The sequence below is a fragment of the Nicotiana sylvestris genome, chromosome 10 (genome assembly GCF_000393655.2).
Source record: "Nicotiana sylvestris chromosome 10, ASM39365v2, whole genome shotgun sequence".
Taxonomy (NCBI): domain Eukaryota; kingdom Viridiplantae; phylum Streptophyta; class Magnoliopsida; order Solanales; family Solanaceae; genus Nicotiana; species Nicotiana sylvestris.
This window is the reverse complement of record NC_091066.1, coordinates 44,509,629-44,525,724: the sequence shown is the minus strand read 5'-3', so window position 1 is coordinate 44,525,724 and position 16,096 is coordinate 44,509,629. Positions and strand designations below refer to the sequence as shown.

General features: G+C 38.7%; 1 non-coding gene across 1 annotated transcript; it reads left to right on the top strand.

The window, feature by feature from the left end:
* Positions 1-7,557: 7,557 nt before the first annotated feature.
* LOC138880546 (small nucleolar RNA R71) lies at positions 7,558-7,664 on the top strand. The gene has a single exon (XR_011403280.1). It is a non-coding gene; the product is annotated as a small nucleolar RNA R71 (small nucleolar RNA).
* Positions 7,665-16,096: the final 8,432 nt, after the last annotated feature.

The window sequence follows — 16,096 nt, the reverse complement described above, 5'->3', positions numbered from 1 at the left end:
TCATATACTGCCAATGATCACTAAAACACGCGGTAAGCCATAACCATTTCCCAGATCAACCATTCAAGAAGTCACTCCTCCTTTGGCAAATGCCACAACAAATTTCTGAGCCGAAGCTCTATATTATCCTTTCAACATGCTGAAATCAAATCTGTTTGCAGACATTAAAGACCCCGATAGTCTCATCTAATCTAACACAACTACTCTTGTGACATTGACACCTCAATATAGACTAAAGCCACGATTTGTGCAATCCATGCACCAATAAGCCACAATCCGAACCTACTCAATTCCTGAAAAATGACTCAAATGAAAGAGCTGTACCGCAAGCTCACTAGTACCACCACACACAATGCCGAGAACCCATATCACATCATAAAAATAGAACACATAAATCTAACCCGCATGATCATACCTTCCCATAGCTTCGCTCCAACGCGACCTTATCAAAACACTGATCCACGTGAAAACACCTTAAGTCACTCTTCTCAAAATCGACAATCGTGCATAATATGATGGCTAAAACAAAAGCAATCATCATAACCACCGCAAAGTAATTGATATAACATTACACATACCCGAAGGGACACAACCGATACGCTACCCGCCGAGCAATACCCGATACTCTATCCACTCGAATTCCACTGAGAGGACCCAATAACGCCGCACCACATGTGCCTATAACCAACAAACTTTAACGCCTCGCAACATGGAAAGATAACCCATAGCTCCCCGTGATTACTAATAACTCAATAACAACTAAATCAACACATCTCTCACCATTGAAAACTAGAAGTCAACCAAACCATCGTGATACAGAACACACATCCGTATAGGTCTACCAATGAACCACACATCAAGTCTAGTCACACACAATAGATAAATAATCCTCCGAAGGTTCACAACGACTGAATCATAGAACATACTACCCTCTGACCAACCTTAGCTATTTTCTCACAGTCCACAACCACAATACATATGATGTATTATTAACTCAATCACATTTCCCTCTTTCTGAAGTGCATACCGTTATCAAGACACACCATTTAGTAATATCATTTACCTAGTCATCTAAAACTGCATGTGTTGTCTAAGAATTTATGACCTTCCTTTCAAAACTGAATTGCGACCTTACATATGCCAATCTCCGCCCTACACAACATACCACATATAATATGCCATCATATGATAAATATGATAACTTCAAAATTCCTTTCCGAGCCACCATCAACTACATACTTAACTAGTCAAAAAATTTCCATTTGATCCCATCTAGGAGAAAATCACTATACATTCCATACTCCTTATGCCAGCAAAATTATACATCTCTATCGTGGTAGAAATTATTAAGAACTCTACAAATCCCTCTTTCCATAAAACCAAACCACCAATACTGACTTATTTTAACTCAACCAAGATACACAAGCTATCCAAAACCTAAGAGCATTTCCACGAAACACATATGGAAACTCATTACCTTGTAAACACCCAAAAAACTATTCATATCCTTACCATACCGATATGGCCTACTACCAAGCTATCCCATCTATCCGAGCTCCCTTCTGATTTACCTTCACTTGATACTCCTTCTTGCTATAACATCATATTTCCTCAACCTAAACTTACCACACGAGACCCAAGCATAATACCACACAACCTAAGGCTCATCACCCGCTGAATACTCTTTTTAATGTTTCCCCAAAGCACCATATTCAAGATACCGACTCTGAAAGGACTTACTGCGAATCCGAAGCCATTACCTTCACCTTCCCAATACTAATATATGGAATCCCATAATTAATATAGAAAATACCACAAGTCTTGCCATCTTCCAAGGAAAACTCAGTTTCTATCCATAAGTACAACTTGAAAGCCTCCAATTATTGCTTGTAAAATTTTGAACACCATAGGACCATTCTCTAGAGGCATCCACTCTACTCAAACCGCAGTTAGATTGATTAAACGAACCGAACAACCTGTGCTTCATTTGCACTCCGACACTGCAGAATGTGACCTCATTCCAATATAACCAAGCAACTTCCTGCTCTATGTACCAAGAATTCGTTACCAACCATAACTCAAGTCATTCCCCGATTCCCGTACACCCATAAAGCATAACATAGCCTTTATTGAAATTTCCTTTACTCAAGCCACAACTGATTTACAAATACGCCTCGAACTGGAACTATTAGAGCACATAACCGTGCAATCAACTATTCAATAGCGGACTCCCCCACTTGGCTCAAAGCCATAGATAAACACACGCTCAATAACTCATAACGATTATACTTTATTGATGCCATGATACCATAATGAGATTAAACTCAAATCTTTTATAAGCTTGTGAAAAGACAAATCATCTAGAATTTTAACTCTTCTGTAAATCTCGCATTCCACTCTCGCAACAGTTACACCCACTCACTAAGCGACCCAATTTAAGTTGCAACACATATCCTTCACTCGCAAATCTAACAGACACATAAGGATCGTACAACCTCAGAACACTTCGCAGGAGATAACCCACCTTCTTCGCCTTAAACTAACATTTATGTATACCTTCCACCGTCATAACCATTATGCAGTCACTTAGTCTTCTTGAGTCTGAACTCATACCGCAACATGAAATTTACTTCACTCCCAACTAGGACACCTGAAAAGACTCTTTGTACACCCATAACTCGAGGCTATACCTCAAATCAAGATGGATACATCTCGCAGTACTAACATACTCATCACATAGTTATTCAGCCATCACTCCCACTAATAGGGACACTACCGAACATATAAGTTCAAAAATAATTGCTCGCACAGTCAGCACCTCGGTGCTCAAGCTATAGGCAAAAATTCGGCCTCAAGTCCTCCAGACTGGCCCAACATCAACACACAGAGATCACATCTCGTCCCTCGATCAGGGAATCACAAGCCATCGATGTACATCTAATATTGAACGCTCATGCATGCATACGAACGCGTGGAAGGAATTTCAAGAGTTATTTTTCAAGCTTAATCAAGGACGCACGATAAGAATTCAAGAATGTGAAGTTTTCCTAAAGGTTCTGTAGCCTCTCGAGGATAAATACAAACGTCTCCGTACGGATCCGCGAGACTCTACTAAACCTGCTCATGACTCGTGAGACCTATGTAACCTAGGCTCTGATACCAACTTGTCACAACCCAATTCCCCAAATCAGATCGTGATGGCGCCTCTCATGAAGACAAGGCCAGCCAGACCAAAACAGACCACCTCTTTTAAACAGTTAAATACCATAAGTAGTTCTAAAACGTGATATAATAACAATAATTTGCGAAATTAACGATAACAACAGTAGAAACCATCCTGACACAGCCCAAACCGGGGTGTCACAAGTCATGAGCAACTAAGAAATCCGGATACAAGTCTATTGAACACTAAATCTGATACAATAGTTCTAAAAACATGAAAATGATAAGATAAAGGAGGCACGGGGCTGCGAACGCCAACAGCTACCTCGTAGTCTCCAAATCACTGCCTGGACTGGGAGAATCAGCACTTAGGAGCGAACTCTGCGATTCCTGAATCTGCACACATGGTGTAGGGAGTAATGTGAGTACTCCGACTCAGTGATTAATAATTATAAATAATGGCTGAAAGTATGAAAACACATAAAGGCACAAAGCAATTCCATATCAAGCAATAAAATAACTTAAAGCAGTAATCAGTGAAGAAATCAAATGATATCCCTTTTTTTAAACAAGTAAAACAGGTAATTTAATAGGTAAATAACAAGTTGAAATCCTCCCCTCGGGCACAGTATCAATCGCTCAGAACAGTATCAGCCCTTTGGGCTCACTCTCAGTATAGTATCAGCCCCTTGGGCTCAGTATCAATCACTCAGAACAGTATCAGCCCTCGGGCTCACTCTCAGATCATAATGGGTACCCGCGCTCACTGTGGGTGTGCAGACTCCGAAGGGGCCCCTTACGGCCCAAGCGCTATATCAAGCCACCTTGTGGAATCATCACTCGGCACTCGGCCTCACATCACTCGGCACTCGCCCCCACAACACTCAATCCACCTCATGGCATATAAAGTATCTCAGGCCCTCGGCCTCATATCACTCAACATATCCTCACATATGGCCCTCAGCCTCACTCAGTCCAAAAATCATCACAAGCCCCTTGGGCATTAGTAAAACAGTAGTTCTCAGCCCAAAACATGATGTAGAAATATCATTTAAGTTTCAAATCTGAGTAAAAATGGCTGAGTTTTTAAAACAGTAGATATCAACGGGACTGAGTTCAAATAATAAGTCAAGCAGTGAGGGAAACAATGATAAAAATCCTGGAAGGGTTCAAATAGTTGGCACGAAGCCCAAATATAGCAATCGGCCCAAATCATGATGATAACAAATGAATTTCAGTCAAATACGCGGTAAAATCATCAATCGGGATAGACCAAGTTACAATCCCCAGTAGTAAAAGACCCCACGCTCATCATCCAGCGCGTATGTTGTCTCAATATAGCACTACGATATGCGATCCGGGGTTTCAAACCCTCAGGACATCATTTACAATCATTACTCACCTCGAACCGGCTAATCCTCTAGCTCACGATGCCTTTGCCCCTCAAATTGGCCTCCACGTGCGTTGAATCTATCCAAAATCAGAACGAATACATCACAATATGCCAAGGGAACAAATCTCAAGCGAAAACACTCGAAAAATATCAAAAATCCCGAAATTAGCAAAACCCGAGCCCCGGGACCACGTCTCGGAATCGGGTAAAATTTATATTTTTAGAATCCTCATACCCTCACGAGTTTAACCATACCAAAATTATCCAATTCTGATACCATTTGGTCCTTCAAATCATTATTTTATATTTTTGAAAGGTTTCACAATTTTCTTCCCAAATTCCATCCCAAATCACGAATTAAATGATGAATTCAGTGATAAATTCATGTATTCTAGCCAAATCTGAGTTAAAATCACTTACCCCGATGACTTTCTTGAAAAACCTTTAAAGAATCGCCAAAATCCGAGCTCTGTAGGTCAAAATATCAAATAAAACCCAAAACCTCGTATTTATAGAGTACCCCTTAGATTTCACCCTCCGCGGGACGCACAAAACCGACCGCGGTTCGCACAAACCAGTGCGGTCCGCACAAAAACAACCGCGGCCGCACAGCTTTCCTCTGTAGTGACAGGCTTTAGTATTTTGGCCATAACTTTTTCTACATATGTCCAAATTGCAATATCTTTACCTTTATGGAAACTCAACACGAAGGACTACAACTTTCGGTTTTGAATCATTTCAAAATTCCTTGTAGATCAAACGATATGAGCTTTCAAAGTTGGACCGACGACCTGCAGATCTTCATGACCGCGGACCACCGCGCCCAGCACTAAATCCACTGAGCCCAGCACTAAAACTTCTGCCCCCATCCATTTTCTAAGTTTAATTATGTCCGGACTCGCTCAAAACTCACCCGAAACACACCCGAGGCCCTCAAACCTCAACCCAAACATACCAACACCTCCCATAACATCATTAACACCTTGTCGAGCTTTCAAATCACTCAAAACAACATCAAAACACCAAATCAATTTCGGATTCAAGCTTAAGAACTTAGAAATTTCAAATTCCACAGACAACACCGAAACCTATCAAATCAGGTCCGATTGACCCCAAATTTTGCACACAAGTCATAAATGACATAATGGAGTTATTCCAGCTTCTTGAGTCGGACTTTGATCTCGATATCAAAAGGTCAACCCCTCGGTCAAATTTCCAAACTTCGGCTTCTCATTTTTGCCATTTCAAGCCTAATTAAACTACAAACTTCCAAAAAAAAAATCGAGCACGATCCTAAATCCCAAATTACCATACGAAGCTAACCAAATCATAAAAATTCCGATCCGAGATCATATACAAATAAGTCAAATATTGGTCAAACCTTTCAAATTTTAAGCTTTCAACTGAGACTGTTCTTCCAAATTAAATTCTGATTAACCTAAAATCCAACACCAACGATTTGCATAAGTCATAATACACCACACAGGGCAAATCATGCCCAAGAACTGGCGAGCAAAGTGCAAAAGCTCAAAACGACCGGTCGGGTCGTTACATTAGGACATTCTTTCATTTGAAGTACTATAAAATCTACAGGGAAAACTAACTTATCTACTCTTACGAGTATATTTTCAATTATTCACTTAGGTTTCTTAGTACTTTGATCCGCAAACTAAAGAGAAACACTTGTGTCTTTTATTTCACCAAGATCTAACTTTTTAAAGATAGAAAATGGCATTAAATTTATTGAAGCTCCAGAATCACAAAGTGCCTTTTCAAAATATATTCCTCTCAAAGTGCATGGAATTGTAAAACTGCCTGGATCACCAAGGTTTTATTGTAGCTTATTTTGAAGTATAGTACTGCATTTTTTCGTAAGCATTACCACAGAAACTTCTTCTAATTTTCTTTTACTTGACAAAATTTCCTTTAAAAATTTGGCATATGAAGGCATTTGTAACAAAGCATCAGTAAAAGGAATATTGATTTGAATTTGTTTTAAAATCTCCAAAAATTTTGCAAATTGGTTGTCAAGCTTTTCTCTTTTCATTTTTTGTGGAAAGGGAATATTCACAGGGAGAGGAGTCAATTTTTCAATATTTTTTTCATCTTTTTTCTTGACTTCATTCTTTTCAGATGATTCAGAGGGTATTTCAATATTCTTACCGTTGTTTACTTGTTGTTCTGACTGGTCTGCATAGGGTTCATCAAGATCCTTACCTGACCGTAAGGTGATGGCCTTAAGGTGCTCTTTTGGGTTTTTCTCTGTATTGCTTGGTAAGGGACCTTGAATTTTTTCTGAAACAAGAGCTGCCAATTGGCTCAACTGTATTTCCAGATTTTTGAGGGATGAATTTTGGCTCTCCATCTTTTCATTAGTGACCTTAATATACTTATACAGAAGATCATCAAGACTTGAATGAGCTTGTTGAGGCCTTTGCTGATAGGGCCCTGCTTGTTGATAAGGTCTAAAGTTTGATTGACCATGGTTTGGATTCTGGTATCCGGGTGGACCCTGTATTTGTTGCTTCTGGAAGCTTTGAGAGTTCTCTGCACCATTTGGATTGCTCCATTGAAATCCTGGATGTTTATATGCCGTTGGACTTCCAAAAGGATACTTCTTGTAACTGATGACATTGACATGTTCATCATTGTGATTGGTTTCTTGACATTCATGGTTCTGATGATTTCCTCCACACATGTCACTAGCCTCAGATTGGCTTGGTTGTTGTGTATTCACCTGAAAAGTTTCAAACTTTTGTGCCAAAGAAACAATTTGTTGTGTTAGTGTATTTAAAGCATCAACCTGATTTACTATAGCGGCCTTCTTGATAATTATACGCTCAGATGGCCATTGGATGGCATTCTCAGAAATTTCATTCAACAATTGCAATGCTTCCTTTGTTGTTTTTCCCATTACTGAACCTCCTGCAACTGCATCTATCACATTTTTAGAAGAGGGTTTTAGCCCGTGATAAAAAATATACAATTGCATATGTTCAGGAATATCGTGGTGTGGACATTTTCTTAACATTGCTTTTAACCCTTCCCAAGCTTGATAAACTGACTCTGTGTCAGTTTGTAAGAAATTAGATATGTCTTGTCTTAACTTTGTGGTTTTAGCAGGGGAAAAATATTTGTTTAAAAATTTCTGCGTCATTTGATCCCATGTGGTAATGGAACCTTGTGGCAAACTTCGCAACCAAGTCTTGGCATATCCTTTTAAAGAGAAAGGAAATAGCCTTAATTTGATAGCTTTAGGAGGTACTCCATTATACTTAGTTGTTTCAACAAGTTCCAAAAAGTCAATTAAATGACTATGTGGATCTTCACTTGCGTCTCCAGTGAAGATGCAAGACTGTTGAATTGTTTGAATCAGGCGAGTCCTGATTTCAAAGTTGTTGGCTACCACTGGAGGTTTTCTGACACTAGATTCACAGTTGAAGCGGTCAGGTCTAGCATAATTCCTTAGGATTCTGTTTGCTGGCCTTGGCGCCACTTCATCAAATTGATCCTCTATTTGTACTGGTGGTGGTACTTCGCGTGGGTTGATATTTTCTACTTCCTGATTCTCCATACTTGCACAAGCTATGCTTTGGGAAGATAATGATTGTCCTTTCTTGCGTAATCGAATAAATCTTTCAGTTTCAGGATCGAAATGACCAACTCTTTTATAGAAAAGCGGGTCATAAACTACTCAAAATTCTAAAAAAACAAACTGAACTTAACTCCTAAAGTGGTAGTAGTAGTAGTAGTACTTAGAAGAAAATAATTAAAAGAAAGTGATGAATAACAAGGACAACAAAGATGACAAAAATAATAAGCGATCAAATAAAAATAGTAGTATGATAATGTTGTTGTTGTTGTTGTTATTATTATTATTATTATTATTAATAGTAGTAGTAGTAGTATATGATAATAGTAATTATATTAGTACTAATTAGCAATAGATGTTATGAAGAAAAAAATGGTAAACGAAATCAGTTAGTAGTAACAGTAACTAACGATAAAAAATAATAATATAATACTAATATAGAATATAGTTACAAGTAGTACTAGTATTAATAATAGTGACTGCTATGCTATAATGATGATAAGAAGGATAAATGATAATAACAATTGTATAAGATGTTAGTACTTGTAATAGTAAAAGTAATAGTAGTAATATTTAGTACACATTGATAGCAAAGATAATAATACTAATAGTAAGTTTCCAAATTAGTAACAGAATATTTAGTCTGAAGTAGACTTTGTGCCAATCACCGGCAACGGTGCCAAAAATTTGACGAGGCCAATGCGTATAAGATTTTGCTACTCGTACTTTGTCAAATTCTAGTATAATTTATGATATCGTCCCACAGAGATTGGAGAATCTAGCTACAAACTTATAATATTCTTACTACTATTTGAGAGAATCATATTGATGAAGTTTGTTTGTTGAAAATTTAAATTGCTTAAGTTGAAACAAAATAACTTTCGGAAGATTTATATTTAAAAAGAGTTGGGAATCATTGAATTCACTCGATAGCGTGATAATAACAAAATCTTAGCTTCTACATGTATTTCTCTTAGGAATAACTATTTATTGCTAATACAATTATATTTTGCTCACTAAGAAATAATCAATTAATAACACTCCGTGAGATTATGTAAATCAATTGATATATGACTCGTGACGATTAAACTGAAATAATTTTCTTGCCTGAATTGTGCTAAAAGATATCAAAAACCTCTTGCGATTAATTATTACTAAAAATCAATAATCTTGCCAACTACAACTCCTCCGTGAGAATTAGAATGGAAGTAAGCAAGATTACAAACTTGGAATGATAGCTTAAAAAGAATTACTCTCACTCTGTTATTTTACCCAATAGTTATCGTATATTAATTTTGTTTCGTGAGAATTACAAAATTGACATACAACTAACTTTGGATAATAAATAGATAGAAGTGATAATAATTAATTAAAACTAATATTCCAGCACAATATAGAAATATAATTAGAAAGTTTCAGGTCAAGCATGTAATAAAATTGAGATTAATATTATAACGCTATCGAGCTTCATCAACTATCCCAACAAAATAGATTACTCCATTATGGTGTATTTAAATCTCACAAAGAAAGAAATTCTTAAAATACTATCAACACTCTTAGGAAATTCAAAGGCTACAAGATAAAATGAAATAGATAAAGAGAGAAGTAAAGACCAAAGCTAGAGAAAAGTTTGCTAATTAGGCACATATGATCTCTCTCCCCTTTCAACACAAACATCCTATTTATAGAAATCAAATCTCATAAGGTGTCACGATGCCTTGTGGTTCTTTTGCCATGATGCGTCGTGCTTCTATTGCCATGATGTGTCATGCTTCTATTGTCATGATGCCTCGTGCTTGTCTTTTTATTCCTTTATTTGTTTTATCATGATATTTTTATTTTCTACAAAATACTATTAGAAAATACAGATAATTGACATATTATATATAATTATATATATATATATATATATATATATATATATATATAATTTAAAATAATTTATTTTTAAATATATAATATATGAATATTTTATAGTCATCAGGTGTGAATTTCTTGCTCAGATAGTATATCGTCTGCTCCTTTCTTCCAGTCTCATCATGTTATCCCAGTACACAACCAAAAGCTTCGTCCAATACGGACAAATAAAGCAATAGAGGTCTTCCTGGTTCTGGTGGGACCAGAACGGGTGGTTTGGATAAATACTCCTTGATTTTGTCGAAGTACTTCTGACATTCTTCAGTCTAGCTTGTTACAGCATCTTTCCTCAGCATTCTGAAGATCGGCTCACATATCACGGTTGATTGTGCTATGAAATGGTTGATGTAACTGAGACACCCTAAAAAGTTCATCACATCTTTCTTATTATTTGGAGGTGGCAGGTCCTAGTTAGCTTTGACTTTTGACGGGTCTAATTCAATCCCTCGGCAACTGACAATGAATCCTAACAGTCTTCCAGCAGGGACTCCAAAGGAACATTTTTGCAGGGTTCATTTTCAGATTCTACCTTCGAAGTCGATCAAAGGATTTCTTCAAGTCTGCTATGTGATATGTACTCCTTTTGGATTTGATGATAACATCATACAGTACACCTCTATTTCCTTGTGTATCATGTCGTGGAAAATGGTTGTCATGGCTCTTATATAGGTGAATCCAGCATTCTTCAAACCAAACAGCATCATTTTATAGCAGTATATCCCCCATGGTATGATAAAGGCAGTCTTTTTGGCATATTCTTCATCCATCCAGATTTGATGATATCCCGCAAAGCAATCCACAAAGGATTGGAGTTCGTGCTTGGCACAGTTTTTGATCAATATGTGTATGTTAGGCAACAGGAAATCGTCTTTAGGACTTGCTCTATTCAAATCTCGGTAATCAACACATACTCTAACTTTCCCATCTTTCTTCGGAACTAGCACATTGTTGGCCAACCAAGTCAGATATTCGACCACTCGGAGAACCTTGGCTTTGATTTTCTTGGTGACCTCCTCTTTTATCTTCAAACTCATATCCGGCTGAACTTTCTGAGCTTCTGCTTTACGGGTGGACACATGGGATTGGTGGGTAGCTTGTGAGCCACTATGGATGTGCTCAAACCAGTCATATCATCGTAGGACCATGGAAAGATATCTCCATACTCTTTTAGAAATGTGATGTACTCTTCCTTCTTTAACGGTGATAGATGAATGCTTATACGTGTTTCCTTGACCATTTCATAGTCCCCTAAGTTAACTACCTCAGTTTCGTCCAAGTTAGACTTCGGTTTGTTGTCAAAGTTTTCCACTTCTCTGACGATTTCCTCAGGTACTATATCATCTTCCAGATCCTCAAAATCACTATCCTTATGTTGCTTGTCTCATTACATATGACAGTCGTAGGTTCATCGGGATAGGTAATAATAATGTTGTAAAGAAAAATATAAAGAATAATAATAAATACGAAAAATAGCAACGCGTTAATAAAATCTTGAAAATGTCAACAAGTGCAGCTCAATGACTTGAGTATTTCAAAACAAAATACTGAAAATGTCTTAAATGCTCAAAACTATTTTTAAAATAATTGATGCTAATTTGCGAGACTGCCTAGGAACTCGACGGGCCCGGGATGGTGCAGCAGTCCAGCTTTTGAGAATAGCTCGTTTCTCCACGGTCTGAAGGGTAAGGTCTTCCTCCTCCTCCTCCTCTGCACTGCAGTCCATATCTTCTTTATCTAGAAACAACTTCCTTATGCCAGCTAAGACTGCATCTTCCTCAGATCCCCACATCATATTAGCTTGATGAAATGTCTGGTGCAGAGGTGGTACTAGTTGTTCCAGTGTATAATAAGGACCACTTTATGGCCGAAACCAATCCTGGTATTCTTGCCAAGTATATTCATATCCGAGCCCAAAAGTTGTGCCATGACACTATGGTTGTACGTGTTTGGTAATCCCTTGGAGGTTTTTGCCGAGACCTTTGCCAGGTTCATACCCTGTACATAGCAGTATGCTTTCTATCTTGTTGCTCCACAATTTGTCTTTTTTAATTACATTGATGCGCTCGATGTGATGGTACGTTTCTCCATCCAGCTTCTTCATGTTCTTAATGATTGGAACGGTCTGATTGGTGTAGATAAGATTACTTCCATCTCTATGAATAATTACTTCCTAGTGATTCCAGTCGAACTTCACAACCTGATGCAGAGTTGAAGCCATTGACCCAGCAGCATATATCCAGGGCCGCCCCAATAATAGGTTATAGGTAGCAGATATATCCAGCACTTGGAACTCGACATCAAACCAGGTAGGGCCCATCTGTGGGCTGAGGTTGATTTCTCCGATGGTGGCTCTTTGACATCCATCAAATGCCTTCACATTCATTCTTTCCATCCGTATTTCATGCAAGCCTTTACCTAAACTCCTCAGAGTAGTCAGTGGGCATATGTAGAGACGTGAACCCCCATCTATCAGGACCTTGGCGATGAACTTATCCTCAAATTGCACTGTGATGTGTAGAGCTCTGTTGTGACTTAGTCCCTCTAGTGGTAACTCATCTTATGAAAGGTGATTTTGTGTTTTCCAGTACCTGCAGGACCATGTTGGCAATCTCCCCACTAGTGATGTTGGTAGGTACATAAGCTTCACTTAGCATTTTCATCAACGTATTCATGTGTGTGTCGGAGTTTTGCAGCAACGACAAGATGGATATCTAAGCAGGATTTTTGTTCAAGTGGTCAACAATAGAATCATCTCTCTCTTGTACTTTTTTCCAAAGGTCATCGGTACCGGTCTCAACAACAGTCGGCTTAGACACAGCTTCTTTGCTTGTTCCTCCCAGGTGCTTAGGTGTATAAACTCTGCCAGTTCTTGTCATGCCTTGTGCCGCACCTGTTTCTTCCAATTTTGCTTTTCCTTTTCTCCTTGGTTCTGCAACATAATCCCATGGGATAGTATCAGACTTGTAAGATGGCATGAGAGCTACCATCACAATGAAGGGTGTAGTTACCTCGACTTCAAATGGTACTTGGGTTTGTACCACAATGGGTGTGAGGGTGACCAGAGATGTTTTAGGATTATCTCCCTCTCGAATGAGTCCGATTGACCCCTCTAGATCCCATTCCTATTCAGTCTTTATTACATTTACTCCCTCACCTCTATGGTCCGGAAGAGGATTGTTACGAACATTTGGTGCAGCTTCCATTACTTGTATGACCTTAGTGTCAATAAATGTCTGGATCTTGTCCTTCAGTATGCGACACTCATCAATAGTGTGACCTTTCATGCCTGAATGATAGGCACATGTTTTAGTCTCTCGTATAGTTGGTCTATGGGTTCAGCAATTGGGTTATATTGTCTAAATGGTCTGCGGTCGAAGTTTGGTTTTGGTTTTTGGTAATTTTGGCGGGCGGGTGGGGGTGAGTAATAATATGTGGGTCAAGTGTTATAGGCGTGGTAGGTAGTAGCAGGCTGTTGGTATCTAGGGGTGAAAGTCGGTATGTGGATGGAGGTGTTTGGTATGTGAGAGGATACTTAAGACCTCGGGCTACCGTCACAGCACCTACTTCTTTCTTCTTCGAGAGACCTCCCGATTGTAAGGCTTTATTTGTGGCCTACAGTGCCTCAAAATTTATCACCATTCCACTCTTAATCCCTTCTTCTATTCTTTCTCCTAGCTTGATGATGTCGGAGAATTTATGATTTTCAATAACCATCAACCTTTCATAGTTTTGCGGGTCTTGAGCTCTGACGAAGAACTTATTCATTTGTTCTTCTCCAAGCGCTGGCCTTACTTTTGTAGCTTCAGATCTCCACTGAGTAGCGTACTCATTGAAGGTTTTTGTTGGTTTCTTTTTAAGATTTTGGATGTAGAAAACGTCTTGTGCATTTTCTGTGTTGAACATGAATCTGTCCATGAAATTTGATGCCATTCTTGCCCAATTAACCCACTTTTTCGGGTTCTGACTGATATACCAAGACAATGCATCTCCTGTGAGGCTTCGCATGAACAGTTTCATGTGGATTCGTTCATCTTTTCCCACTCCTACACGTTTGTCACAATACGTCCTCAGATGCACTTTCGGATCACTAGTTCCATCGAACATTTCGAACTTGGGATATTTGTAACCCTCTGGAAGTTCCACATCTGGTTAAATGCACAAGTCCTCATAGTTCAGACCTTTAATGCCTTTACCTCCTTCGACACTCTGAACCATGCCAGCGAGCTTCTTGAGTTCATCTACCATGTTCTTAATGAGCAGGTCTTTCTGAGTTGATTCAGGTATGTATAAGGTTTGTTGCGAGGTATGGGGTAAACTTTCCACACATATGGGATTGCTTTGATGAACTCTGGGAATCTGGGTATAAGGGTGGTCATTGGTTGAGTTTTGGGGATCAGAAGTAGGTTGTGGTGTATTTTGGGGAGTGTGATACGTGGTGGTTTGTGGTTATTGAGTTGGATCATGGTGGTGTTGTTGAGGAGTAGGTATTGGTGGAGGGTTAAGGTTCTAAGGAGGTGTGGGTACTAGTATGGTGCAGGAGGATTTGGTGGTGGATTTTGGTTTTGTGTGTTTTGGGGGTGGTGTTGGGTTTTGGGTATTTGGATTTTCTTGGTTAATATCAGGGAAATTTAAGGTGAGAGAAAGGTTTGCCAAGTTTTGGACCTGCTCAAGTTCTCCTTGTAGCTCCAGAATTTTCTGTTCCAGATGTAAAACTAGTTCGTTCTGTGCCGGAGTACTTCGGCCATATGAAGTTTCGACGTTCTCTGCCATAGTAGCACTGTCCTTCCTAATACCACTCAAATCATCCATTTTCCCTTTCTCTTTGGTTTTTACTTTAGGATCACTTGGTGGAGGAGGAGGCGGAGGACCTCTGGATCTAGTGTGATATGCTGACGATGCCAGTATGCACGAATCAACCTCGGGGAATGAGAATAATCAAAAGAAAGAAAAAGCAAGGGGTAACCAAGTTAGTAAGGGATATTAAAAGGATGCTTGCAGTATTAAACATGTTTTGCAAAGTCATGCAATAAATTTGCGTCCTAATTTGGGGGACCTCGTTGTTCCCGAGATAGGCCTAAGCGATACATAGACTTGGAGAAAATTGATGCCAATAATTGTGTCAATTCATTAATGCGAAAATGAGTTAAACCCTAATTAAATCGACAATAATGATAAAATTACTAATGACATTTGGCCTTATTACTATCGAAATCTAAAACTAAGCTAGAAAACAATAAAGAACATCATTTCCTAATCTTCTTGGTCCCAGAAGGACCTTCTCCATGATTGGTTCTCTTGACTCCATCAATTAGGTTCCATAGATTGCGCATATCCAATAATAAGTAAGCCTTTGATAGATTTCCTCCTTCACAGCCATCCGTGTTTTGACAATCTGAGAGCCTTTTTTTCATCTTTCCCTCAAGCTCCATCAATCCTTGTTCTAGATATTTCAATCTCTATGTTGACTTAGTGGCAATTTCCCTCCATTTATTTATTGCCTCCATATCCACTTTGTGTTGTTCCAGATGTCTAGCTTCAGACTCGAAAACCCTTTTGTGTAGCCTCCTATTCTTGACCTGTGCCTCAGCATCATCATCTATGATCCTGTTTTTCAGATTGACTCCCGGCTTGACGTCTTCAGCTATATCGTCTACCAACCATGATTAGAAGTACATATGACCGACATAATACCTATTTGGCTCAATTGTTTCTTTTTCCACAATGATCTTCTGGTTCCACATATGTTGTGCTTCGAACTTGAATGGAATGACGTTCCCTTTAAAATATGCTTTGTATTGGACCATGTTGGAAACCCGAGGTATGACCTATTTTCTTCCCGCTTGTCTCATTACCCTTATATGAGCATAAGGATAGATGCCCCTCAACCCGATCAGTACCAGATGAATAGTCTCTCTTGACCTGATGATGAACTCGCTGCTAGAAAACCATTCAAACATCCAATATACCTGCTCATCTGTTAGATTGCTGAAGAAATGCACCCAACTTATAGCATATCTAGGATGTGCAAACCT